Source organism: Amblyomma mixtum, chromosome 9 (assembly GCF_055824585.1).
Source record: "Amblyomma mixtum isolate Tamu chromosome 9, ASM5582458v1, whole genome shotgun sequence".
NCBI lineage: Eukaryota > Metazoa > Arthropoda > Arachnida > Ixodida > Ixodidae > Amblyomma > Amblyomma mixtum.
The window spans coordinates 102,789,229-102,816,309 of NC_143020.1; positions in this window are offsets into that span (position 1 = coordinate 102,789,229).

A 27,081-nucleotide genomic window follows, 5' to 3' on the forward strand; every position below is an offset into this window, starting at 1 on the left:
ATGGCTGCATCATGCTCCCTGCCTTAAATAAAGCCGGATTCCTCGAAACTGCTTGTGATCGGCTCCTGTTTTTTGCTGGAGTTCAATGGGCGAGCTCGCCGTTCAGAAAACAGCGTGCGTCTGGAGCGGCCCCTAACGGCTGACGTGAACGTAAGCCTGAGGAGCGCGAAGGTGGGTCTACAGGGTGTTTCTTTAGAATTTCGTTGCAAGCAAAGAGTGAAAAGCGCGAGTGTGGTTCGATGTGCGATTTCTTAAATCGTTAATTTCTCGCTTAATACGGCCTCTTTTGCGGCCGCTGTTTGCTTATTATATGCACAAGAAAGTTCTTCACGTTCTGGCAAATAAAGCATGGCTGCATCATGCGCCCTGCTTTAAATAAAGCCGGATTCCTCGAAACTGCATGTGATCGGCTCCTGTTTTTTGCTGGAGTTCAATGGGCGAGCTCGCCGTTCAGAAAAGAGCGGGCGTCTGGAGCGGCCCCTAACGGCTGACGTGAACGTAAGCCTGAGGAGCGCGAAGGTGGGTCTACAGGGCGTTTCTTTAGAATTTCGTTGCAAGCACAGAGTGAAAAGCACGAGTGTGGTTCGATGTGCGATTTCTTAAATGATTAATTTCTCGCTTTCTACGGCCTCTTTTGCGGCGGCTCTTTGCTTATTATATGGGCAAGAAAGTTCTTCACATTCTGGGAAATAAAGCATGGCTGCATCATGCTCCCTGCCTTAAATAAAGCCGGATTCCTCGAAACTGCTTGTGATCGGCTCCTGTTTTTTGCTGGAGTTCAATGGGCGATATCGCCGTTCAGAAAACAGCGTGCGTCTGGAGCGGCCCCTAACGGCTGACGTGAACGTAAGCCTGAGGAGCGCGAAGGTGGGTCTACAGGGTGTTTCTTTAGAATTTCGTTGCAAGCAAAGAGTGAACAGCGCGAGTGTGGTTCGATGTGCGATTTCTTAAATCGTTAATTTCTCGCTTCCTACGGCCTCTTTTGCGGCGGCTGTTTGCTTATTATATGCACAAGAATGTTCTTCACATTCTGGCAAATAAAGCATGGCTGCATCATGCTCCCTGCCTTAAATAAAGCCGGATTCCTCGAAACTGCTTGTGGTCGGCTCCTGTTTTTTGCTAGAGTTAAATGGGCGAGCTCGCCGTTCAGAAAACAGCGTGCGTCTGGAGCGGCCCCTAACGGCTGACGTGAACGTAAGCCTGAGGAGCGGAAAGGTGGGTCTACAGGGTGTTTCTTAAGAATTTCGTTGCAAGCACAGAGTGAAAAGCACGAGTGTGGTTCGATGTGCGATTTCTTAAATGATTACTTTCTCGCTTCCTACGGCCTCTTTTGCGGCGGCTCTTTGCTTCTTATATGCACAAGAAAGTTCTTCACGTTCTGGCAAATAAAGCATGGCTGCATCATGCTCCCTGCCTTAAATAAAGCCGGATTCCTCGAAACTGCTTGTGATCGGCTCCTGTTTTTTGCTGGAGTTCAATGGGCGAGCTCGCCGTTCAGAAAACAGCGTGCGTCTGGAGCGGCCCCTAACGGCTGACGTGAACGTAAGCCTGAGGAGCGCGAAGGTGGGTCTACAGGGTGTTTCTTTAGAATTTCGTTGCAAGCAAAGAGTGAAAAGCGCGAGTGTGGTTCGATGTGCGATTTCTTAAATCGTTAATTTCTCGCTTAATACGGCCTCTTTTGCGGCCGCTGTTTGCTTATTATATGCACAAGAAAGTTCTTCACGTTCTGGCAAATAAAGCATGGCTGCATCATGCGCCCTGCTTTAAATAAAGCCGAATTCCTCGAAACTGCTTGTGATCGGCTCCTGTTTTTTGCTGGAGTTCAATGGGCGAGCTCGCCGTTCAGAAAAGAGCGGGCGTCTGGAGCGGCTCCTAACGGCTGACGTGAACGTAAGCCTGAGGAGCGCGAAGGTGGGTCTACAGGGCGTTTCTTTAGAATTTCGTTGCAAGCACAGAGTGAAAAGCACGAGTGTGGTTCGATGTGCGATTTCTTAAATGATTAATTTCTCGCTTTCTACGGCCTCTTTTGCGGCGGCTCTTTGCTTATTATATGGGCAAGAAAGTTCTTCACATTCTGGGAAATAAAGCATGGCTGCATCATGCTCCCTGCCTTAAATAAAGCCGGATTCCTCGAAACTGCTTGTGATCGGCTCCTGTTTTTTGCTGGAGTTCAATGGGCGATATCGCCGTTCAGAAAACAGCGTGCGTCTGGAGCGGCCCCTAACGGCTGACGTGAACGTAAGCCTGAGGAGCGCGAAGGTGGGTCTACAGGGTGTTTCTTTAGAATTTCGTTGCAAGCAAAGAGTGAACAGCGCGAGTGTGGTTCGATGTGCGATTTCTTAAATCGTTAATTTCTCGCTTCCTACGGCCTCTTTTGCGGCGGCTGTTTGCTTATTATATGCACAAGAATGTTCTTCACATTCTGGCAAATAAAGCATGGCTGCATCATGCTCCCTGCCTTAAATAAAGCCGGATTCCTCGAAACTGCTTGTGGTCGGCTCCTGTTTTTTGCTAGAGTTAAGTGGGCGAGCTCGCCGTTCAGAAAACAGCGTGCGTCTGGAGCGGCCCCTAACGGCTGACGTGAACGTAAGCCTGAGGAGCGGAAAGGTGGGTCTACAGGGTGTTTCTTAAGAATTTCGTTGCAAGCACAGAGTGAAAAGCACGAGTGTGGTTCGATGTGCGATTTCTTAAATGATTACTTTCTCGCTTTCTACGACCTCTTTTGCGGCGGCTCTTTGCTTATTATATGGGCAAGAAAGTTCTTCACATTCTGGGAAATAAAGCATGGCTGCATCATGCTCCCTGCCTTAAATAAAGCCGGATTCCTCGAAACTGCTTGTGATCGGCTCCTGTTTTTTGCTGGAGTTCAATGGGCGATATCGCCGTTCAGAAAACAGCGTGCGTCTGGAGCGGCCCCTAACGGCTGACGTGAACGTAAGCCTGAGGAGCGCGAAGGTGGGTCTACAGGGTGTTTCTATAGAATTTCGTTGCAAGCAAAGAGTGAACAGCGCGAGTGTGGTTCGATGTGCGATTTCTTAAATCGTTAATTTCTCGCTTCCTACGGCCTCTTTTGCGGCGGCTCTTTGCTTATTATATGGGCAAGAAAGTTCTTCACATTCTAGCAAATAAAGCATGGCTGCATCATGCTCCCTGCCTTAAATAAAGCCGGATTCCTCGAAACTGCTTGTGGTCGGCTCCTGTTTTTTGCTAGAGTTAAATGGGCGAGCTCGCCGTTCAGAAAACAGCGTGCGTCTGGAGCGGCCCCTAACGGCTGACGTGAACGTAAGCCTGAGGAGCGGAAAGGTGGGTCTACAGGGTGTTTCTTTAGAATTTCGTTGCAAGCACAGAGTGAAAAGCACGAGTGTGGTTCGATGTGCGATTTCTTAAATGATTAATTTCTCGCTTTCTACGGCCTCTTTTGCGGCGGCTCTTTGCTTATTATATGGGCAAGAAAGTTCTTCACATTCTGGGAAATAAAGCATGGCTGCATCATGCTCCCTGCCTTAAATAAAGCCGGATTCCTCGAAACTGCTTGTGATCGGCTCCTGTTTTTTGCTGGAGTTCAATGGGCGATATCGCCGTTCAGAAAACAGCGTGCGTCTGGAGCGGCCCCTAACGGCGGACGTGAACGTAAGCCTGAGGAGCGCGAAGGTGGGTCTACAGGGTGTTTCTTTAGAATTTCGTTGCAAGCAAAGAGTGAACAGCGCGAGTGTGGTTCGATGTGCGATTTCTTAAATCGTTAATTTCTCGCTTCCTACGGCCTCTTTTGCGGCGGCTCTTTGCTTCTTATATGCACAAGAAAGTTCTTCACATTCTGGCAAATAAAGCATGGCTGCATCATGCTCCCCGCCTTAAATAAAGGCGGATTCCTCGAAACTGCTTGTGATCGGCTCCTGTTTTTTGCTGGAGTTAAATGGGCGAGCTCGCCGTTCAGAAAACAGCGTGCGTCTGGAGCGGCCCCTAACGGCTGACGTGAACGTAAGCCTGAGGAGCGGAAAGGTGGGTCTACAGGGTGTTTCTTTAGAATTTCGTTGCAAGCAAAGAGTGAAAGGCGCGAGTGTGGTTCGATGAGCGATTTCTTTAATCATTAATTTCTCGCTTCCTACGGCCTCTTTTGCGGCGGCTGTTTGCTTCTTATATGCACAAGAAAGTTCTTCACATTCTGGCAAATAAAGCATGGCTGCATCATGCTCCCTGCCTTAAATAAAGCCGGATTCCTCGAAACTGCTTGTGGTCGGCTCCTGTTTTTTGCTGGAGTTAAATGGGCGAGCTCGCCGTTCAGAAAACAGCGTGCGTCTGGATCGGCCCCTAACGGCTGACGTGAACGTAAGCCTGAGGAGCGGAAAGGTGGGTCTACAGGGTGTTTCTTTAGAATTTCGTTGCAAGCAAAGAGTGAAAAGCGCGAGTGTGGTTCGATGTGCGATTTCTTTAATCATTAATTTCTCGCTTCCTACGGCCTCTTTTGCGGCGGCTCTTTGCTTCTTATATGCACAAGAAAGTTCTTCACGTTCTGGCAAATAAAGCATGGCTGCATCATGCTCCCTGCCTTAAATAAAGCCGGATTCCTCGAAACTGCTTGTGATCGGCTCCTGTTTTTTGCTGGAGTTCAATGGGCGAGCTCGCCGTTCAGAAAAGAGCGGGCGTCTGGAGCGGCCCCTAACGGCTGACGTGAACGTAAGCCTGAGGAGCGCGAAGGTGGGTCTACAGGGTGTTTCTTTAGAATTTCGTTGCAAGCAAAGAGTGAAAAGCGCGGGTGTGGTTCGATGAGCGATTTCTTTAATCATTAATTTCTCGCTTCCTACGGCCTCTTTTGCGGCGGCTGTTTGCTTATTATATGCACAAGAAAGTTCTTCACATTCTGGCAAATAAAGCATGGCTGCATCATGCTCCCCGCCTTAAATAAAGGCGGATTCCTCGAAACTGCTTGTGATCGGCTCCTGTTGTTTGCTGGAGTTCAATGGGCGGGCTCGCCGTTCAGAAAAGAGCGGGCGTCTGGAGCGGCCCCTAACGGCTGACGTGAACGTAAGCCTGAGGAGCGCGAAGGTGGGTGCACAGGGCGTTTCTTTAGAATTTCGTTGCAAGCACAGAGTGAAAAGCACGAGTGTGGTTCGATGTGCGATTTCTTAAATGATTAATTTCTCGCTTTCTACGGCCTCTTTTGCGGCGGCTCTTTGCTTATTATATGGGCAAGAAAGAGCTTCACATTCTGGGAAATAAAGCATGGCTGCATCATGCTCCCTGCCTTAAATAAAGCCGGATTCCTCGAAACTGCTTGTGATCGGCTCCTGTTTTTTGCTGGAGTTCAATGGGCGATATCGCCGTTCAGAAAACAGCGTGCGTCTGGAGCGGCCCCTAACGGCTGACGTGAACGTAAGCCTGAGGAGCGCGAAGGTGGGTCTACAGGGTGTTTCTTTAGAATTTCGTTGCAAGCAAAGAGTGAACAGCGCGAGTGTGGTTCGATGTGCGATTTCTTAAATCGTTAATTTCTCGCTTCCTACGGCCTCTTTTGCGGCGGCTGTTTGCTTATTATTTGCACAAGTTCTTCACATTCTGGCAAATAAAGCATGGCTGCATTATGCGCCGTGCCTTAAATAAAGCCGGATTCCTCGAAACTGCTTGTGACCGGCTCCTGTTTTTTGCTGGAGTTCAATGGGCGAGCTCGCAGTTCAGCACACAGCGTGCGTCTGGAGCGGCCCCTAACGGCTGACGTGAACGTAAGCCTGAGGAGCGGAAAGGTGGGTGCACAGGGTGTTTCTTTAGAATTTCGTTTCAAGCAAAGAGTGAACAGCGCGAGTGTGGTTCGATGAGCGATTTCTTTAATCATTAATTTCTCGCTTCCTACGGCCTCTTTTGCGGCAGCTGTTTGCTTATTATATGCACAAGAAAGTTCTTCACATTCTGGCAAATAAAGCATGGCTGCATTATGTGCCGTGCCTTAAATAAAGCCGGATTCCTCGAAACTGCTTGTGATCGGCTCCTGTTTTTTGCTGGAGTTCAATGGGCGAGCTCGCAGTTCAGCACACAGCGTGCGTCTGGGGCGGCCCCTAACGGCTGACGTGAACGTAAGCCTGAGGAGCGGAATGGTGGGTGCACAGGGTGTTTCTTTAGAATTTCGTTTCAAGCAAAGAGTGAACAGCGCGAGTGTGGTTCGATGTGCGATTTCTTTAATCATTAATTTCTCGCTTCCTGCTGTCTCTTTTGCGGCGGCTGTTTGCTTATTATATGCACAAGAAAGTTCTTCACATTCTGGCAAATAAAGCATGGCTGCATTATGCGCCGTGCCTTAAATAAAGCCGGATTCCTCGAAACTGCTTGTGATCGGCTCCTGTTTTTTGCTGGAGTTCAATGGGCGAGCTCGCAGTTCAGCACACAGCGTGCGTCTGGGGCGGCCCCTAACGGCTGACGTGAACGTAAGCCTGAGGAGCGGAAAGGTGGGTGCACAGGGTGTTTCTTTAGAATTTCGTTTCAAGCAAAGAGTGAACAGCGCGAGTGTGGTTCGATGTGCGATTTCTTTAATCATTAATTTCTCGCTTCCTGCTGTCTGTTTTGCGGCGGCTGTTTGCTTATTATATGCACAAGAAAGTTCTTCACATTCTGGCCAATAAAGCATGGCTGCATTATGCGCCGTGCCTTAAATAAAGCCGGATTCCTCGAAACTGCTTGTGGTCGGCTCCTGTTTTTTGCTGGAGTTCAATGGGCGAGCTCGCAGTTCAGCACACAGCGTGCGTCTGGAGCGGCCCCTAACGGCTGACGTGAACGTAAGCCTGAGGAGCGGGAAGGTGAGTGCACAGGGTGTTTCTTTAGAATTTCGTTTCAAGCAAAGAGTGAACAGCGCGAGTGTGGTTCGATGTGCGATTTCTTTAATCATTAATTTCTCGCTTCCTACGGCCTCTTTTGCGGCGGCTGTTTGCTTATTATATGCACAAGAAAGTTCTTCACATTCTGGCAAATAAAGCATGGCTGCATTATGCGCCGTGCCTTAAATAAAGCCGGATTCCTCGAAACTGCTTGTGACCGGCTCCAGTTTTTTGCGGGAGTTCAATGGGCGAGCTCGCAGTTCAGAACACAGCGTGCGTCTGGAGCGGCCCCTAACGGCTGACGTGAACGTAAGCCTGAGGAGCGGAAAGGTGAGTGCACAGGGTGTTTCTTTAGAATTTCGTTTCAAGCAAAGAGTGAACAGCACGAGTGTGGTTCGATGTGCGATTTCTTTAATCATTAATTTCTCGCTTCCTACGGCCTCTTTTGCGGCGGCTGTTTGCTTATTATATGCACAAGAAAGTTCTTCACATTCTGGCAAATAAAGCATGGCTGCATTATGCGCCGTGCCTTAAATAAAGCCGGATTCCTCGAAACTGCTTGTGATCGGCTCCTGTTTTTTGCTGGAGTTCAATGGGCGAGCTCGCAGTTCAGCACACAGCGTGCGTCTGGAGCGGCCCCTAACGGCTGACGTGAACGTAAGCCTGAGGAGCGGGAAGGTGAGTGCACAGGGTGTTTCTTTAGAATTTCGTTTCACGCAAAGAGTGAACAGCGCGAGTGTGGTTCGATGTGCGATTTCTTTAATCATTAATTTCTCGCTTCCTACGGCCTCTTTTGCGGCGGCTGTTTGCTTATTATATGCACAAGAAAGTTCTTCACATTCTGGCAAATAAAGCATGGCTGCATTATGCGCCGTGCCTTAAATAAAGCCGGATTCCTCGAAACTGCTTGTGATCGGCTCCTGTTTTTTGCTGGAGTTCAATGGGCGAGCTCGCAGTTCAGCACACAGCGTTCGTCTGGAGCGGCCCCTAACGGCTGACGTGAACGTAAGCCTGAGGAGCGGAAAGGTGGGTGCACAGGGTGTTTCTTTAGAATTTCGTTTCAAGCAAAGAGTGAACAGCGCGAGTGTGGTTCGATGAGCGATTTCTTTAATCATTAATTTCTCGCTTCCTACGTCCTCTTTTGCGGCGGCTGTTTGCTTATTATATGCACAAGAAAGTTCTTCACATTCTGGCAAATAAAGCATGGCTGCATTATGCGCCGTGCCTTAAATAAAGCCGGATTCCTCGAAACTGCTTGTGATCGGCTCCTGTTTTTTGCTGGAGTTCAATGGGTGAGCTCGCAGTTCAGCACACAGCGTTCGTCTGGAGCGGCCCCTAAGGGCTGACGTGAACGTAAGCCTGAGGAGCGGAAAGGTGGGTGCACAGGGTTTTTCTTTAGAATTTCGTTTCAAGCAAAGAGTGAACAGCGCGAGTGTGGTTCGATGAGCGATTTCTTTAATCATTAATTTCTCGCTTCCTACGGCCTCTTTTGCGGCGGCTGTTTGCTTATTATATGCAAAAGAAAGTTCTTCACATTCTGGCAAATAAAGCATGGCTGCATTATGCGCCGTGCCTTAAATAAAGCCGGATTCCTCGAAACTGCTTGTGATCGGCTCCTGTTTTTTGCTGGAGTTCAATGGGCGAGCTCGCAGTTCAGCACACAGCGTTCGTCTGGAGCGGCCCCTAACGGCTGACGTGAACGTAAGCCTGAGGAGCGGAAAGGGGGGTGCACAGGGTGTTTCTTTAGAATTTCGTTTCAAGCAAAGAGTGAACAGCGCGAGTATGGTTCGATGAGCGATTTCTTTAATAATTAATTTCTCGCTTCCTACGGCCTCTTTTGCGGCGGCTGTTTGCTTATTATATGCACAAGAAAGTTCTTCACATTCTGGCAAATAAAGCATGGCTGCATTATGCGCCGTGCCTTAAATAAAGCCGGATTCCTCGAAACTGCTTGTGATCGGCTCCTGTTTTTTGCTGGAGTTCAATGGGCGAGCTCGCAGTTCAGCACACAGCGTTCGTCTGGAGCGGCCCCTAACGGCTGACGTGAACGTAAGCCTGAGGAGCGGAAAGGTGGGTGCACAGGGTGTTTCTTTAGAATTTCGTTTCAAGCAAAGAGTGAACAGCGCGAGTGTGGTTCGATGAGCGATTTCTTTAATCATTAATTTCTCGCTTCCTACGGCCTCTTTTGCGGCGGCTGTTTGCTTATTATATGCACAAGAAAGTTCTTCACATTCTGGCAAATAAAGCATGGCTGCATTATGCGCCGTACTTAAATAAAGCCGGATTCCTCGAAACTGCTTGTGATCGGCTCCTGTTTTTTGCTGGAGTTCAATGGGCGAGCTCGCAGTTCAGCACACAGCGTGCGTCTGGAGCGGCCCCTAACGGCTGACGTGAACGTAAGCCTGAGGAGCGGAAAGGTGGGTGCACAGGGTGTTTCTTTAGAATTTCGTTTCAAGCAAAGAGTGAACAGCGCGAGTGTGGTTCGATGAGCGATTTCTTTAATCATTAATTTCTCGCTTCCTACGGCCTCTTTTGCGGCGGCTCTTTGCTTCTTATATGCACAAGAAAGTTCTTCACGTTCTGGCAAATAAAGCATGGCTGCATCATGCTCCCTGCCTTAAATAAAGCCGGATTCCTCGAAACTGCTTGTGATCGGCTCCTGTTTTTTGCTGGAGTTCAATGGGCGAGCTCGCCGTTCAGAAAACAGCGTGCGTCTGGAGCGGCCCCTAACGGCTGACGTGAACGTAAGCCTGAGGAGCGCGAAGGTGGGTCTACAGGGTGTTTCTTTAGAATTTCGTTGCAAGCAAAGAGTGAAAAGCGCGAGTGTGGTTCGATGTGCGATTTCTTAAATCGTTAATTTCTCGCTTAATACGGCCTCTTTTGCGGCCGCTGTTTGTTTATTATATGCACAAGAAAGTTCTTCACGTTCTGGCAAATAAAGCATGGCTGCATCATGCGCCCTGCTTTAAATAAAGCCGGATTCCTCGAAACTGCTTGTGATCGGCTCCTGTTTTTTGCTGGAGTTCAATGGGCGAGCTCGCCGTTCAGAAAAGAGCAGGCGTCTGGAGCGGCCCCTAACGGCTGACGTGAACGTAAGCCTGAGGAGCGCGAAGGTGGGTCTACAGGGCGTTTCTTTAGAATTTCGTTGCAAGCACAGAGTGAAAAGCACGAGTGTGGTTCGATGTGCGATTTCTTAAATGATTAATTTCTCGCTTTCTACGGCCTCTTTTGCGGCGGCTCTTTGCTTATTATATGGGCAAGAAAGTTCTTCACATTCTGGGAAATAAAGCATGGCTGCATCATGCTCCCTGCCTTAAATAAAGCCGGATTCCTCGAAACTGCTTGTGATCGGCTCCTGTTTTTTGCTGGAGTTCAATGGGCGATATCGCCGTTCAGAAAACAGCGTGCGTCTGGAGCGGCCCCTAACGGCTGACGTGAACGTAAGCCTGAGGAGCGCGAAGGTGGGTCTACAGGGTGTTTCTTTAGAATTTCGTTGCAAGCAAAGAGTGAACAGCGCGAGTGTGGTTCGATGTGCGATTTCTTAAATCGTTAATTTCTCGCTTCCTACGGCCTCTTTTGCGGCGGCTGTTTGCTTATTATATGCACAAGAATGTTCTTCACATTCTGGCAAATAAAGCATGGCTGCATCATGCTCCCTGCCTTAAATAAAGCCGGATTCCTCGAAACTGCTTGTGGTCGGCTCCTGTTTTTTGCTAGAGTTAAATGGGCGAGCTCGCCGTTCAGAAAACAGCGTGCGTCTGGAGCAGCCCCTAACGGCTGACGTGAACGTAAGCCTGAGGAGCGGAAAGGTGGGTCTACAGGGTGTTTCTTTAGAATTTCGTTGCAAGCACAGAGTGAAAAGCACGAGTGTGGTTCGATGTGCGATTTCTTAAATGATTAATTTCTCGCTTTCTACGACCTCTTTTGCGGCGGCTCTTTGCTTATTATATGGGCAAGAAAGTTCTTCACATTCTGGGAAATAAAGCATGGCTGCATCATGCTCCCTGCCTTAAATAAAGCCGGATTCCTCGAAACTGCTTGTGATCGGCTCCTGTTTTTTGCTGGAGTTCAATGGGCGATATCGCCGTTCAGAAAACAGCGTGCGTCTGGAGCGGCCCCTAACGGCTGACGTGAACGTAAGCCTGAGGAGCGCGAAGGTGGGTCTACAGGGTGTTTCTTTAGAATTTCGTTGCAAGCAAAGAGTGAACAGCGCGAGTGTGGTTCGATGTGCGATTTCTTAAATCGTTAATTTCTCGCTTCCTACGGCCTCTTTTGCGGCGGCTCTTTGCTTATTATATGGGCAAGAAAGTTCTTCACATTCTGGCAAATAAAGCATGGCTGCATCATGCTCCCTGCCTTAAATAAAGCCGGATTCCTCGAAACTGCTTGTGGTCGGCTCCTGTTTTTTGCTAGAGTTAAATGGGCGAGCTCGCCGTTCAGAAAACAGCGTGCGTCTGGAGCGGCCCCTAACGGCTGACGTGAACGTAAGCCTGAGGAGCGGAAAGGTGGGTCTACAGGGTGTTTCTTTAGAATTTCGTTGCAAGCACAGAGTGAAAAGCACGAGTGTGGTTCGATGTGCGATTTCTTAAATGATTAATTTCTCGCTTTCTACGGCCTCTTTTGCGGCGGCTCTTTGCTTATTATATGGGCAAGAAAGTTCTTCACATTCTGGGAAATAAAGCATGGCTGCATCATGCTCCCTGCCTTAAATAAAGCCGCATTCCTCGAAACTGCTTGTGATCGGCTCCTGTTTTTTGCTGGAGTTCAATGGGCGATATCGCCGTTCAGAAAACAGCGTGCGTCTGGAGCGGCCCCTAACGGCTGACGTGAACGTAAGCCTGAGGAGCGCGAAGGTGGGTCTACAGGGTGTTTCTTTAGAATTTCGTTGCAAGCAGAGTGAACAGCGCGAGTGTGGTTCGATGTGCGATTTCTTAAATCGTTAATTTCTCGCTTCCTACGGCCTCTTTTGCGGCGGCTCTTTGCTTCTTATATGCACAAGAAAGTTCTTCACATTCTGGCAAATAAAGCATGGCTGCATCATGCTCCCCGCCTTAAATAAAGGCGGATTCCTCGAAACTGCTTGTGATCGGCTCCTGTTTTTTGCTGGAGTTAAATGGGCGAGCTCGCCGTTCAGAAAACAGCGTGCGTCTGGAGCGGCCCCTAACGGCTGACGTGAACGTAAGCCTGAGGAGCGGAAAGGTGGGTCTACAGGGTGTTTCTTTAGAATTTCGTTGCAAGCAAAGAGTGAAAAGCGCGAGTGTGGTTCGATGAGCGATTTCTTTAATCATTAATTTCTCGCTTCCTACGGCCTCTTTTGCGGCGGCTGTTTGCTTCTTATATGCACAAGAAAGTTCTTCACATTCTGGCAAATAAAGCATGGCTGCATCATGCTCCCTGCCTTAAATAAAGCCGGATTCATCGAAACTGCTTGTGGTCGGCTCCTGTTTTTTGCTGGAGTTAAATGGGCGAGCTCGCCGTTCAGAAAACAGCGTGCGTCTGGATCGGCCCCTAACGGCTGACGTGAACGTAAGCCTGAGGAGCGGAAAGGTGGGTCTACAGGGTGTTTCTTTAGAATTTCGTTGCAAGCAAAGAGTGAAAAGCGCGAGTGTGGTTCGATGTGCGATTTCTTTAATCATTAATTTCTCGCTTCCTACGGCCTCTTTTGCGGCGGCTCTTTGCTTCTTATATGCACAAGAAAGTTCTTCACGTTCTGGCAAATAAAGCATGGCTGCATCATGCTCCCTGCCTTAAATAAAGCCGGATTCCTCGAAACTGCTTGTGATCGGCTCCTGTTTTTTGCTGGAGTTCAATGGGCGAGCTCGCCGTTCAGAAAAGAGCGGGCGTCTGGAGCGGCCCCTAACGGCTGACGTGAACGTAAGCCTGAGGAGCGCGAAGGTGGGTCTACAGGGTGTTTCTTTAGAATTTCGTTGCAAGCAAAGAGTGAAAAGCGCGGGTGCGGTTCGATGAGCGATTTCTTTAATCATTAATTTCTCGCTTCCTACGGCCTCTTTTGCGGCGGCTGTTTGCTTATTATATGCACAAGAAAGTTCTTCACATTCTGGCAAATAAAGCATGGCTGCATCATGCTCCCCGCCTTAAATAAAGGCGGATTCCTCGAAACTGCTTGTGATCGGCTCCTGTTTTTTGCTGGAGTTCAATGGGCGAGCTCGCAGTTCAGCACACAGCGTGCGTCTGGAGCGGCCCCTAACGGCTGACGTGAACGTAAGCCTGAGGAGCGGAAAGGTGGGTGCACAGGGTGTTTCTTTAGAATTTCGTTTCAAGCAAAGAGTGAACAGCGCGAGTGTGGTTCGATGTGCGATTTCTTTAATCATTAATTTCTCGCTTCCTGCGGTCTGTTTTGCGGCGGCTGTTTGCTTATTATATGCACAAGAAAGTTCTTCACATTCTGGCCAATAAAGCATGGCTGCATTATGCGCCGTGCCTTAAATAAAGCCGGATTCCTCGAAACTGCTTGTGGTCGGCTCCTGTTTTTTGCTGGAGTTCAATGGGCGAGCTCGCAGTTCAGCACACAGCGTGCGTCTGGAGCGGCCCCTAACGGCTGACGTGAACGTAAGCCTGAGGAGCGGAAAGGTGAGTGCACAGGGTGTTTCTTTAGAATTTCGTTTCAAGCAAAGAGTGAACAGCACGAGTGTGGTTCGATGTGCGATTTCTTTAATCATTAATTTCTCGCTTCCTACGGCCTCTTTTGCGGCGGCTGTTTGCTTATTATATGCACAAGAAAGTTCTTCACATTCTGGCAAATAAAGCATGGCTGCATTATGCGCCGTGCCTTAAATAAAGCCGGATTCCTCGAAACTGCTTGTGATCGGCTCCTGTTTTTTGCTGGAGTTCAATGGGCGAGCTCGCAGTTCAGCACACAGCGTGCGTCTGGAGCGGTCCCTAACGGCTGACGTGAACGTAAGCCTGAGGAGCGGAAAGGTGGGTGCACAGGGTGTTTCTTTAGAATTTCGTTTCAAGCAAAGAGTGAACAGCGCGAGTGTGGTTCGATGAGCGATTTCTTTAATCATTAATTTCTCGCTTCCTACGGCCTCTTTTGCGGCAGCTGTTTGCTTATTATATGCACAAGAAAGGTCTTCACATTCTGGCAAATAAAGCATGGATGTATTATGCGCCGTGCCTTAAATAAAGCCGGATTCCTCGAAACTGCTTGTGATCGGCTCCTGTTTTTTGCTGGAGTTCAATGGGCGAGCTCGCAGTTCAGCACACAGCGTTCGTCTGGAGCGGCCCCTAACGGCTGACGTGAACGTAAGCCTGAGGAGCGGAAAGGTGGGTGCACAGGGTGTTTCTTTAGAATTTCGTTTGAAGCAAAGAGTGAACAGCGCGAGTGTGGTTCGATGTGCGATTTCTTTAATCATTAATTTCTCGCTTCCTACGGCCTCTTTTGCGGCGGCTGTTTGCTTATTATATGCACAAGAAAGTTCTTCACATTCTGGCAAATAAAGCATGGCTGCATTATGCGCCGTGCCTTAAATAAAGCCGGATTCCTCGAAACTGCTTGTGATCGGCTCCTGTTTTTTGCTGGAGTTCAATGGGCGAGCTCGCAGTTCAGCACACAGCGTGCGTCTGGAGCGGCCCCTAACGGCTGACGTGAACGTAAGCCTGAGGAGCGGAAAGGTGGGTGCACAGGGTGTTTCTTTAGAATTTCGTTTCAAGCAAAGAGTGAACAGCGCGAGTGTGGTTCGATGAGCGATTTCTTTAATCATTAATTTCTCGCTTCCTACGACCTCTTTTGCGGCGGCTGTTTGCTTATTATATGCACAAGAAAGTTCTTCACATTCTGGCAAATAAAGCATGGCTGCTTTATGCGCCGTGCCTTAAATAAAGCCGGATTCCTCGAAACTGCTTGTGATCGGCTCCTGTTTTTTGCTGGAGTTCAATGGGCGAGCTCGCAGTTCAGCACACAGCGTTCGTCTGGAGCGGCCCCTAACGGCTGACGTGAACGTAAGCCTGAGGAGCGGAAAGGTGGGTGCACAGGGTGTTTCTTTAGAATTTCGTTTCAAGCAAAGAGTGAACAGCGCGAGTGTGGTTCGATGAGCGATTTCTTTAATCATTAATTTCTCGCTTCCTACGGCCTCTTTTGCGGCGGCTGTTTGCTTATTATATGCACAAGAAAGGTCTTCACATACTGGCAAATAAAGCATGGATGTATTATGCGCCGTGCCTTAAATAAAGCCGGATTCCTCGAAACTGCTTGTGATCGGCTCCTGTTTTTTGCTGGAGTTCAATGGGCGAGCTCGCAGTTCAGCACACAGCGTGCGTCTGGAGCGGCCCCTAACGGCTGACGTGAACGTAAGCCTGAGGAGCGGAAAGGTGGGTGCACAGGGTGTTTCTTTGGAATTTCGTTTCAAGCAAAGAGTGAACAGCGCGAGTGTGGTTCGATGTGCGATTTCTTTAATCATTAATTTCTCGCTTCCTACGGCCTCTTTTGCGGCGGCTGTTTTCTTATTATATGCACAAGAAAGGTCTTCACATTCTGGCAAATAAAGCATGGATGTATTATGCGCCGTGCCTTAAATAAAGCCGGATTCCTCGAAACTGCTTGTGATCGGCTCCTGTTTTTTGCTGGAGTTCAATGGGCGAGCTCGCAGTTCAGCACACAGCGTGCGTCTGGAGCGGCCCCTAACGGCTGACGTGAACGTAAGCCTGAGGAGCGGAAAGGTGGGTGCACAGGGTGTTTCTTTGGAATTTCGTTTCAAGCAAAGAGTGAACAGCGCGAGTGTGGTTCGATGTGCGATTTCTTTAATAATTAATTTCTCGCTTCCTACGGCCTCTTTTGCGGCGGCTGTTTGCTTATTATATGCACAAGAAACTTCTTCACATTCTGGCAAATAAAGCATGGCTGCATTATGCGCCGCGCTTTAAATAAAGCCGGATTCCTCGAAACTGCTTGTGATCGGCTCCTGTTTTTTGCTGGAGTTCAATGGGCGAGCTCGCAGTTCAGCACACAGCGTTCGTCTCGAGCGGCCCCTAACGGCTGACGTGAACGTAAGCCTGAGGAGCGGAAAGGTGGGTGCACAGGGTGTTTCTTTAGAATTTCGTTTCAAGCAAAGAGTGAAAAGCGCGAGTGTGGTTCGATGAGCGATTTCTTTAATCATTAATTTCTCGCTTCCTACGGCCTCTTTTGCGGCGGCTGTTTGCTTATTATATGCACAAGAAAGGTCTTCACATTCTGGCAAATAAAGCATGGATGTATTATGCGCCGTGCCTTAAATAAAGCCGGATTCCTCGAAACTGCTTGTGATCGGCTCCTGTTTTTTGCTGGAGTTCAATGGGCGAGCTCGCAGTTCAGCACACAGCGTGCGTCTGGAGCGGCCCCTAACGGCTGACGTGAACGTAAGCCTGAGGAGCGGAAAGGTGGGTGCACAGGGTGTTTCTTTAGAATTTCGTTTCAAGCAAAGAGTGAACAGCGCGAGTGTTGTTCGATGAGCGATTTCTTTAATCATTAATTTCTCGCTTCCTACGGCCTCTTTTGCGGCGGCTGTTTGCTTATTATATGCACAAGAAAGGTCTTCACATTCTGGCAAATAAAGCATGGATGTATTATGCGCCGTGCCTTAAATAAAGCCGGATTCCTCGAAACTGCTTGTGATCGGCTCCTGTTTTTTGCTGGAGTTCAATGGGCGAGCTCGCAGTTCAGCACACAGCGTGCGTCTGGAGCGGCCCCTAACGGCTGACGTGAACGTAAGCCTGAGGAGCGGAAAGGTGGGTCTACAGGGCGTTTCTTTAGAATTTCGTTGCAAGCACAGAGTGAAAAGCACGAGTGTGGTTCGATGTGCGATTTCTTAAATGATTAATTTCTCGCTTTCTACGACCTCTTTTGCGGCGGCTCTTTGCTTATTATATGGGCAAGAAAGTTCTTCACATTCTGGGAAATAAAGCACGGCTGCATCATGCTCCCTGCCTTAAATAAAGCCGGATTCCTCGAAACTGCTTGTGATCGGCTCCTGTTTTTTGCTGGAGTTCAATGGGCGATATCGCCGTTCAGAAAACAGCGTGCGTCTGGAGCGGCCCCTAACGGCTGACGTGAACGTAAGCCTGAGGAGCGCGAAGGTGGGTCTACAGGGTGTTTCTTTAGAATTTCGTTGCAAGCAAAGAGTGAACAGCGCGAGTGTGGTTCGATGTGCGATTTCTTAAATCGTTAATTTCTCGCTTCTTACGGCCTCTTTTGCGGCGGCTGTTTGCTTATTATATGCACAAGAATGTTCTTCACATTCTGGCAAATAAAGCATGGCTGCATCATGCTCCCTGCCTTAAATAAAGCCGGATTCCTCGAAACTGCTTGTGGTCGGCTCCTGTTTTTTGCTAGAGTTAAATGGGCGAGCTCGCCGTTCAGAAAACAGCGTGCGTCTGGAGCGGCCCCTAACGGCTGACGTGAACGTAAGCCTGAGGAGCGGAAAGGTGGGTCTACAGGGTGTTTCTTTAGAATTTCGTTGCAAGCACAGAGTGAAAAGCACGAGTGTGGTTCGATGTGCGATTTCTTAAATGATTAATTTCTCGCTTTCTACGACCTCTTTTGCGGCGGCTCTTTGCTTATTATATGGGCAAGAAAGTTCTTCACATTCTGGGAAATAAAGCATGGCTGCATCATGCTCCCTGCCTTAAATAAAGCCGGATTCCTCGAAACTGCTTGTGATCGGCTCCTGTTTTTTGCTGGAGTTCAATGGGCGATATCGCCGTTCAGAAAACAGCGTGCGTCTGGAGCGGCCCCTAACGGCTGACGTGAACGTAAGCCTGAGGAGCGCGAAGGTGGGTCTACAGGGTGTTTCTTTAGAATTTCGTTGCAAGCAAAGAGTGAACAGCGCGAGTGTGGTTCGATGTGCGATTTCTTAAATCGTTAATTTCTCGCTTCCTACGGCCTCTTTTGCGGCGGCTCTTTGCTTATTATATGGGCAAGAAAGTTCTTCACATTCTGGCAAATAAAGCATGGCTTCATCATGCTCCCTGCCTTAAATAAAGCCGGATTCCTCGAAACTGCTTGTGGTCGGCTCCTGTTTTTTGCTGGAGTTCAATGGGCGAGCTCGCAGTTCAGCACACAGCGTGCGTCTGGAGCGGCCCCTAACGGCTGACGTGAACGTAAGCCTGAGGAGCGGAAAGGTGGGTGCACAGGGTGTTTCTTTAGAATTTCGTTTCCAGCAAAGAGTGAACAGCGCGAGTGTGGTTCGATGTGCGATTTCTTTAATCATTAATTTCTCGCTTCCTGCGGTCTGTTTTGCGGCGGCTGTTTGCTTATTATATGCACAAGAAAGTTCTTCACATTCTGGCCAATAAAGCATGGCTGCATTATGCGCCGTGCCTTAAATAAAGCCGGATTCCTCGAAACTGCTTGTGGTCGGCTCCTGTTTTTTGCTGGAGTTCAATGGGCGAGCTCGCAGTTCAGCACACAGCGTGCGTCTGGAGCGGCCCCTAACGGCTGACGTGAACGTAAGCCTGAGGAGCGGGAAGGTGAGTGCACAGGGTGTTTCTTTAGAATTTCGTTTCAAGCAAAGAGTGAACAGCGCGAGTGTGGTTCGATGTGCGATTTCTTTAATCATTAATTTCTCGCTTCCTACGGCCTCTTTTGCGGCGGCTGTTTGCTTATTATATGCACAAGAAAGTTCTTCACATTCTGGCAAATAAAGCATGGCTGCATTATGCGCCGTGCCTTAAATAAAGCCGGATTCCTCGAAACTGCTTGTGACCGGCTCCAGTTTTTTGCTGGAGTTCAATGGGCGAGCTCGGAGTTCAGCACACAGCGTGCGTCTGGAGCGGCCCCTAACGGCTGACGTGAACGTAAGCCTGAGGAGCGGAAAGGTGAGTGCACAGGGTGTTTCTTTAGAATTTCGTTTCAAGCAAAGAGTGAACAGCACGAGTGTGGTTCGATGTGCGATTTCTTTAATCATTAATTTCTCGCTTCCTACGGCCTCTTTTGCGGCGGCTGTTTGCTTATTATATGCACAAGAAAGTTCTTCACATTCTGGCAAATAAAGCATGGCTGCATTATGCGCCGTGCCTTAAATAAAGCCGGATTCCTCGAAACTGCTTGTGATCGGCTCCTGTTTTTTGCTGGAGTTCAATGGGCGAGCTCGCAGTTCAGCACACAGCGTGCGTCTGGAGCGGCCCCTAACGGCTGACGTGAACGTAAGCCTGAGGAGCGGAAAGGTGGGTGCACAGGGTGTTTCTTTAGAATTTCGTTTCAAGCAAAGAGTGAACAGCGCGAGTGTGGTTCGATGAGCGATTTCTTTAATCATTAATTTCTCGCTTCCTACGGCCTCTTTTGCGGCAGCTGTTTGCTTATTATATGCACAAGAAAGGTCTTCACATTCTGGCAAATAGAGCATGGATGTATTATGCGCCGTGCCTTAAATAAAGCCGGATTCCTCGAAACTGCTTGTGATCGGCTCCTGTTTTTTGCTGGAGTTCAATGGGCGAGCTCGCAGTTCAGCACACAGCGTTCGTCTGGAGCGGCCCCTAACGGCTGACGTGAACGTAAGCCTGAGGAGCGGAAAGGTGGGTGCACAGGGTGTTTCTTTAGAATTTCGTTTGAAGCAAAGAGTGAACAGCGCGAGTGTGGTTCGATGTGCGATTTCTTTAATCATTAATTTCTCGCTTCCTACGGCCTCTTTTGCGGCGGCTGTTTGCTTATTATATGCACAAGAGAGTTCTTCACATTCTGGCAAATAAAGCATGGCTGCATTATGCGCCGTGCCTTATATAAAGCCGGATTCCTCGAAACTGCTTGTGATCGGCTCCTGTTTTTTGCTGGAGTTCAATGGGCGAGCTCGCAGTTCAGCACACAGCGTGCGTCTGGAGCGGCCCCTAACGGCTGACGTGAACGTAAGCCTGAGGAGCGGAAAGGTGGGTGCACAGGGTGTTTCTTTAGAATTTCGTTTCAAGCAAAGAGTGAACAGCGCGAGTGTGGTTCGATGAGCGATTTCTTTAATCATTAATTTCTCGCTTCCTACGGCCTCTTTTGCGGCGGCTGTTTGCTTATTATATGCACAAGAAAGTTCTTCACATTCTGGCAAATAAAGCATGGCTGCTTTATGCGCCGTGCCTTAAATAAAGCCGGATTCCTCAAAACTGCTTGTGATCGGCTCCTGTTTTTTGCTGGAGTTCAATGGGCGAGCTCGCAGTTCAGCACACAGCGTTCGTCTGGAGCGGCCCCTAACGGCTTACGTGAACGTAAGCCTGAGGAGCGGAAAGGTGGGTGCACAGGGTGTTTCTTTAGAATTTCGTTTCAAGCAAAGAGTGAACAGCGCGAGTGTGGTTCGATGAGCGATTTCTTTAATCATTAATTTCTCGCTTCCTACGGCCTCTTTTGCGGCGGCTGTTTGCTTATTATATGCACAAGAAAGGTCTTCACATTCTGGCAAATAAAGCATGGATGTATTATGCGCCGTGCCTTAAATAAAGCCGGATTCCTCGAAACTGCTTGTGATCGGCTCCTGTTTTTTGCTGGAGTTCAATGGGCGAGCTCGCAGTTCAGCACACAGCGTGCGTCTGGAGCGGCCCCTAACGGCTGACGTGAACGTAAGCCTGAGGAGCGGAAAGGTGGGTGCACAGGGTGTTTCTTTGGAATTTCGTTTCAAGCAAAGAGTGAACAGCGCGAGTGTGGTTCGATGTGCGATTTCTTTAATCATTAATTTCTCGCTTCCTACGGCCTCTTTTGCGGCGGCTGTTTGCTTATTATATGCACAAGAAAGGTCTTCACATTCTGGCAAATAAAGCATGGATGTATTATGCGCCGTGCCTTAAATAAAGCCGGATTCCTCGAAACTGCTTGTGATCGGCTCCTGTTTTTTGCTGGAGTTCAATGGGCGAGCTCGCAGTTCAGCACACAGCGTGCGTCTGGAGCGGCCCCTAACGGCTGACGTGAACGTAAGCCTGAGGAGCGGAAAGGTGGGTGCACAGGGTGTTTCTTTGGAATTTCGTTTCAAGCAAAGAGTGAACAGCGCGAGTGTGGTTCGATGTGCGATTTCTTTAATAATTAATTTCTCGCTTCCTACGGCCTCTTTTGCGGCGGCTGTTTGCTTATTATATGCACAAGAAACTTCTTCACATTCTGGCAAATAAAGCATGGCTGCATTATGCGCCGTGCCTTAAATAAAGCCGGATTCCTCGAAACTGCTTGTGATCGGCTCCTGTTTTTTGCTGGAGTTCAATGGGCGAGCTCGCAGTTCAGCACACAGCGTTCGTCTCGAGCGGCCCCTAACGGCTGACGTGAACGTAAGCCTGAGGAGCGGAAAGGTGGGTGCACAGGGTGTTTCTTTAGAATTTCGTTTCAAGCAAAGAGTGAAAAGCGCGAGTGTGGTTCGATGAGCGATTTCTTTAATCATTAATTTCTCGCTTCCTACGGCCTCTTTTGCGGCGGCTGTTTGCTTATTATATGCACAAGAAAGGTCTTCACATTCTGGCAAATAAAGCATGGATGTATTATGCGCCGTGCCTTAAATAAAGCCGGATTCCTCGAAACTGCTTGTGATCGGCTCCTGTTTTTTGCTGGAGTTCAATGGGCGAGCTCGCAGTTCAGCACACAGCGTGCGTCTGGAGCGGCCCCTAACGGCTGACGTGAACGTAAGCCTGAGGAGCGGAAAGGTGGGTGCACAGGGTGTTTCTTTAGAATTTCGTTTCAAGCAAAGAGTGAACAGCGCGAGTGTTGTTCGATGAGCGATTTCTTTAATCATTAATTTCTCGCTTCCTACGGCCTCTTTTGCGGCGGCTGTTTGCTTATTATATGCACAAGAAAGGTCTTCACATTCTGGCAAATAAAGCATGGATGTATTATGCGCCGTGCCTTAAATAAAGCCGGATTCCTCGAAACTGCTTGTGATCGGCTCCTGTTTTTTGCTGGAGTTCAATGGGCGAGCTCGCAGTTCAGCACACAGCGTGCGTCTGGAGCGGCCCCTAACGGCTGACGTGAACGTAAGCCTGAGGAGCGGAAAGGTGGGTCTACAGGGCGTTTCTTTAGAATTTCGTTGCAAGCACAGAGTGAAAAGCACGAGTGTGGTTCGATGTGCGATTTCTTAAATGATTAATTTCTCGCTTTCTACGACCTCTTTTGCGGCGGCTCTTTGCTTATTATATGGGCAAGAAAGTTCTTCACATTCTGGGAAATAAAGCACGGCTGCATCATGCTCCCTGCCTTAAATAAAGCCGGATTCCTCGAAACTGCTTGTGATCGGCTCCTGTTTTTTGCTGGAGTTCAATGGGCGATATCGCCGTTCAGAAAACAGCGTGCGTCTGGAGCGGCCCCTAACGGCTGACGTGAACGTAAGCCTGAGGAGCGCGAAGGTGGGTCTACAGGGTGTTTCTTTAGAATTTCGTTGCAAGCAAAGAGTGAACAGCGCGAGTGTGGTTCGATGTGCGATTTCTTAAATCGTTAATTTCTCGCTTCTTACGGCCTCTTTTGCGGCGGCTGTTTGCTTATTATATGCACAAGAATGTTCTTCACATTCTGGCAAATAAAGCATGGCTGCATCATGCTCCCTGCCTTAAATAAAGCCGGATTCCTCGAAACTGCTTGTGGTCGGCTCCTGTTTTTTGCTAGAGTTAAATGGGCGAGCTCGCCGTTCAGAAAACAGCGTGCGTCTGGAGCGGCCCCTAACGGCTGACGTGAACGTAAGCCTGAGGAGCGGAAAGGTGGGTCTACAGGGTGTTTCTTTAGAATTTCGTTGCAAGCACAGAGTGAAAAGCACGAGTGTGGTTCGATGTGCGATTTCTTAAATGATTAATTTCTCGCTTTCTACGACCTCTTTTGCGGCGGCTCTTTGCTTATTATATGGGCAAGAAAGTTCTTCACATTCTGGGAAATAAAGCATGGCTGCATCATGCTCCCTGCCTTAAATAAAGCCGGATTCCTCGAAACTGCTTGTGGTCGGCTCCTGTTTTTTGCTGGAGTTCAATGGGCGAGCTCGCAGTTCAGCACACAGCGTGCGTCTGGAGCGGCCCCTAACGGCTGACGTGAACGTAAGCCTGAGGAGCGGGAAGGTGAGTGCACAGGGTGTTTCTTTAGAATTTCGTTTCAAGCAAAGAGTGAACAGCGCGAGTGTGGTTCGATGTGCGATTTCTTTAATCATTAATTTCTCGCTTCCTACGGCCTCTTTTGCGGCGGCAGTTTGCTTATTATATGCACAAGAAAGTTCTTCACATTCTGGCAAATAAAGCATGGCTGCATTATGCGCCGTGCCTTAAATAAAGCCGGATTCCTCGAAACTGCTTGTGACCGGCTCCAGTTTTTTGCTGGAGTTCAATGGGCGAGCTCGCAGTTCAGCACACAGCGTGCGTCTGGAGCGGCCCCTAACGGCTGACGTGAACGTAAGCCTGAGGAGCGGAAAGGTGAGTGCACAGGGTGTTTCTTTAGAATTTCGTTTCAAGCAAAGAGTGAACAGCACGAGTGTGGTTCGATGTGCGATTTCTTTAATCATTAATTTCTCACTTCCTACGGCCTCTTTTGCGGCGGCTGTTTGCTTATTATATGCACAAGAAAGTTCTTCACATTCTGGCAAATAAAGCATGGCTGCATTATGCGCCGTGCCTTAAATAAAGCCGGATTCCTCGAAACTGCTTGTGATCGGCTCCTGTTTTTTGCTGGAGTTCAATGGGCGAGCTCGCAGTTCAGCACACAGCGTGCGTCTGGAGCGGCCCCTAACGGCTGACGTGAACGTAAGCCTGAGGAGCGGAAAGGTGGGTGCACAGGGTGTTTCTTTAGAATTTCGTTTCAAGCAAAGAGTGAACAGCGCGAGTGTGGTTCGATGAGCGATTTCTTTAATCATTAATTTCTCGCTTCCTACGGCCTCTTTTGCGGCGGCTGTTTGCTTATTATATGCACAAGAAAGGTCTTCACATTCTGGCAAATAAAGCATGGATGTATTATGCGCCGTGCCTTAAATAAAGCCGGATTCCTCGAAACTGCTTGTGATCGGCTCCTGTTTTTTGCTGGAGTTCAATGGGCGAGCTCGCAGTTCAGCACACAGCGTGCGTCTGGAGCGGCCCCTAACGGCTGACGTGAACGTAAGCCTGAGGAGCGGAAAGGTGGGTGCACAGGGTGTTTCTTTAGAATTTCGTTTCAAGCAAAGAGTGAACAGCGCGAGTGTTGTTCGATGAGCGATTTCTTTAATCATTAATTTCTCGCTTCCTACGGCCTCTTTTGCGGCGGCTGTTTGCTTATTATATGCACAAGAAAGGTCTTCACATTCTGGCAAATAAAGCATGGATGTATTATGCGCCGTGCCTTAAATAAAGCCGGATTCCTCGAAACTGCTTGTGATCGGCTCCTGTTTTTTGCTGGAGTTCAATGGGCGAGCTCGCAGTTCAGCACACAGCGTGCGTCTGGAGCGGCCCCTAACGGCTGACGTGAACGTAAGCCTGAGGAGCGGAAAGGTGGGTCTACAGGGCGTTTCTTTAGAATTTCGTTGCAAGCACAGAGTGAAAAGCACGAGTGTGGTTCGATGTGCGATTTCTTAAATGATTAATTTCTCGCTTTCTACGACCTCTTTTGCGGCGGCTCTTTGCTTATTATATGGGCAAGAAAGTTCTTCACATTCTGGGAAATAAAGCACGGCTGCATCATGCTCCCTGCCTTAAATAAAGCCGGATTCCTCGAAACTGCTTGTGATCGGCTCCTGTTTTTTGCTGGAGTTCAATGGGCGATATCGCCGTTCAGAAAACAGCGTGCGTCTGGAGCGGCCCCTAACGGCTGACGTGAACGTAAGCCTGAGGAGCGCGAAGGTGGGTCTACAGGGTGTTTCTTTAGAATTTCGTTGCAAGCAAAGAGTGAACAGCGCGAGTGTGGTTCGATGTGCGATTTCTTAAATCGTTAATTTCTCGCTTCTTACGGCCTCTTTTGCGGCGGCTGTTTGCTTATTATATGCACAAGAATGTTCTTCACATTCTGGCAAATAAAGCATGGCTGCATCATGCTCCCTGCCTTAAATAAAGCCGGATTCCTCGAAACTGCTTGTGGTCGGCTCCTGTTTTTTGCTAGAGTTAAATGGGCGAGCTCGCCGTTCAGAAAACAGCGTGCGTCTGGAGCGGCCCCTAACGGCTGACGTGAACGTAAGCCTGAGGAGCGGAAAGGTGGGTCTACAGGGTGTTTCTTTAGAATTTCGTTGCAAGCACAGAGTGAAAAGCACGAGTGTGGTTCGATGTGCGATTTCTTAAATGATTAATTTCTCGCTTTCTACGACCTCTTTTGCGGCGGCTCTTTGCTTATTATATGGGCAAGAAAGTTCTTCACATTCTGGGAAATAAAGCATGGCTGCATCATGCTCCCTGCCTTAAATAAAGCCGGATTCCTCGAAACTGCTTGTGGTCGGCTCCTGTTTTTTGCTGGAGTTCAATGGGCGAGCTCGCAGTTCAGCACACAGCGTGCGTCTGGAGCGGCCCCTAACGGCTGACGTGAACGTAAGCCTGAGGAGCGGGAAGGTGAGTGCACAGGGTGTTTCTTTAGAATTTCGTTTCAAGCAAAGAGTGAACAGCGCGAGTGTGGTTCGATGTGCGATTTCTTTAATCATTAATTTCTCGCTTCCTACGGCCTCTTTTGCGGCGGCAGTTTGCTTATTATATGCACAAGAAAGTTCTTCACATTCTGGCAAATAAAGCATGGCTGCATTATGCGCCGTGCCTTAAATAAAGCCGGATTCCTCGAAACTGCTTGTGACCGGCTCCAGTTTTTTGCTGGAGTTCAATGGGCGAGCTCGCAGTTCAGCACACAGCGTGCGTCTGGAGCGGCCCCTAACGGCTGACGTGAACGTAAGCCTGAGGAGCGGAAAGGTGAGTGCACAGGGTGTTTCTTTAGAATTTCGTTTCAAGCAAAGAGTGAACAGCACGAGTGTGGTTCGATGTGCGATTTCTTTAATCATTAATTTCTCACTTCCTACGGCCTCTTTTGCGGCGGCTGTTTGCTTATTATATGCACAAGAAAGTTCTTCACATTCTGGCAAATAAAGCATGGCTGCATTATGCGCCGTGCCTTAAATAAAGCCGGATTCCTCGAAACTGCTTGTGATCGGCTCCTGTTTTTTGCTGGAGTTCAATGGGCGAGCTCGCAGTTCAGCACACAGCGTGCGTCTGGAGCGGCCCCTAACGGCTGACGTGAACGTAAGCCTGAGGAGCGGAAAGGTGGGTGCACAGGGTGTTTCTTTAGAATTTCGTTTCAAGCAAAGAGTGAACAGCGCGAGTGTGGTTCGATGAGCGATTTCTTTAATCATTAATTTCTCGCTTCCTACGGCCTCTTTTGCGGCAGCTGTTTGCTTATTATATGCACAAGAAAGGTCTTCACATTCTGGCAAATAAAGCATGGATGTATTATGCGCCGTGCCTTAAATAAAGCCGGATTCCTCGAAACTGCTTGTGATCGGCTCCTGTTTTTTGCTGGAGTTCAATGGGCGAGCTCGCAGTTCAGCACACAGCGTTCGTCTGGAGCGGCCCCTAACGGCTGACGTGAACGTAAGCCTGAGGAGCGGAAAGGTGGGTGCACAGGGTGTTTCTTTAGAATTTCGTTTGAAGCAAAGAGTGAACAGCGCGAGTGTGGTTCGATGTGCGATTTCTTTAATCATTAATTTCTCGCTTCCTACGGCCTCTTTTGCGGCGGCTGTTTGCTTATTATATGCACAAGAAAGTTCTTCACATTCTGGCAAATAAAGCATGGCTGCATTATGCGCCGTGCCTTAAATAAAGCCGGATTCCTCGAAACTGCTTGTGATCGGCTCCTGTTTTTTGCTGGAGTTCAATGGGCGAGCTCGCAGTTCAGCACACAGCGTGCGTCTGGAGCGGCCCCTAACGGCTGACGTGAACGTAAGCCTGAGGAGCGGAAAGGTGGGTGCACAGGGTGTTTCTTTAGAATTTCGTTTCAAGCAAAGAGTGAACAGCGCGAGTGTGGTTCGATGAGCGATTTCTTTAATCATTAATTTCTCGCTTCCTACGGCCTCTTTTGCGGCGGCTGTTTGCTTATTATATGCACAAGAAAGTTCTTCACATTCTGGCAAATAAAGCATGGCTGCATTATGCGCCGTGCCTTAAATAAAGCCGGATTCCTCGAAACTGCTTGTGATCGGCTCCTGTTTTTTGCTGGAGTTCAATGGGCGAGCTCGCAGTACAGCACACAGCGTTCGTCTGGAGCGGCCCCTAACGGCTGACGTGAACGTAAGCCTGAGGAGCGGAAAGGTGGGTGCACAGGGTGTTTCTTTAGAATTTCGTTTCAAGCAAAGAGTGAAAAGCGCGAGTGTGGTTCGATGAGCGATTTCTTTAATCATTAATTTCTCGCTTCCTACGGCCTCTTTTGCGG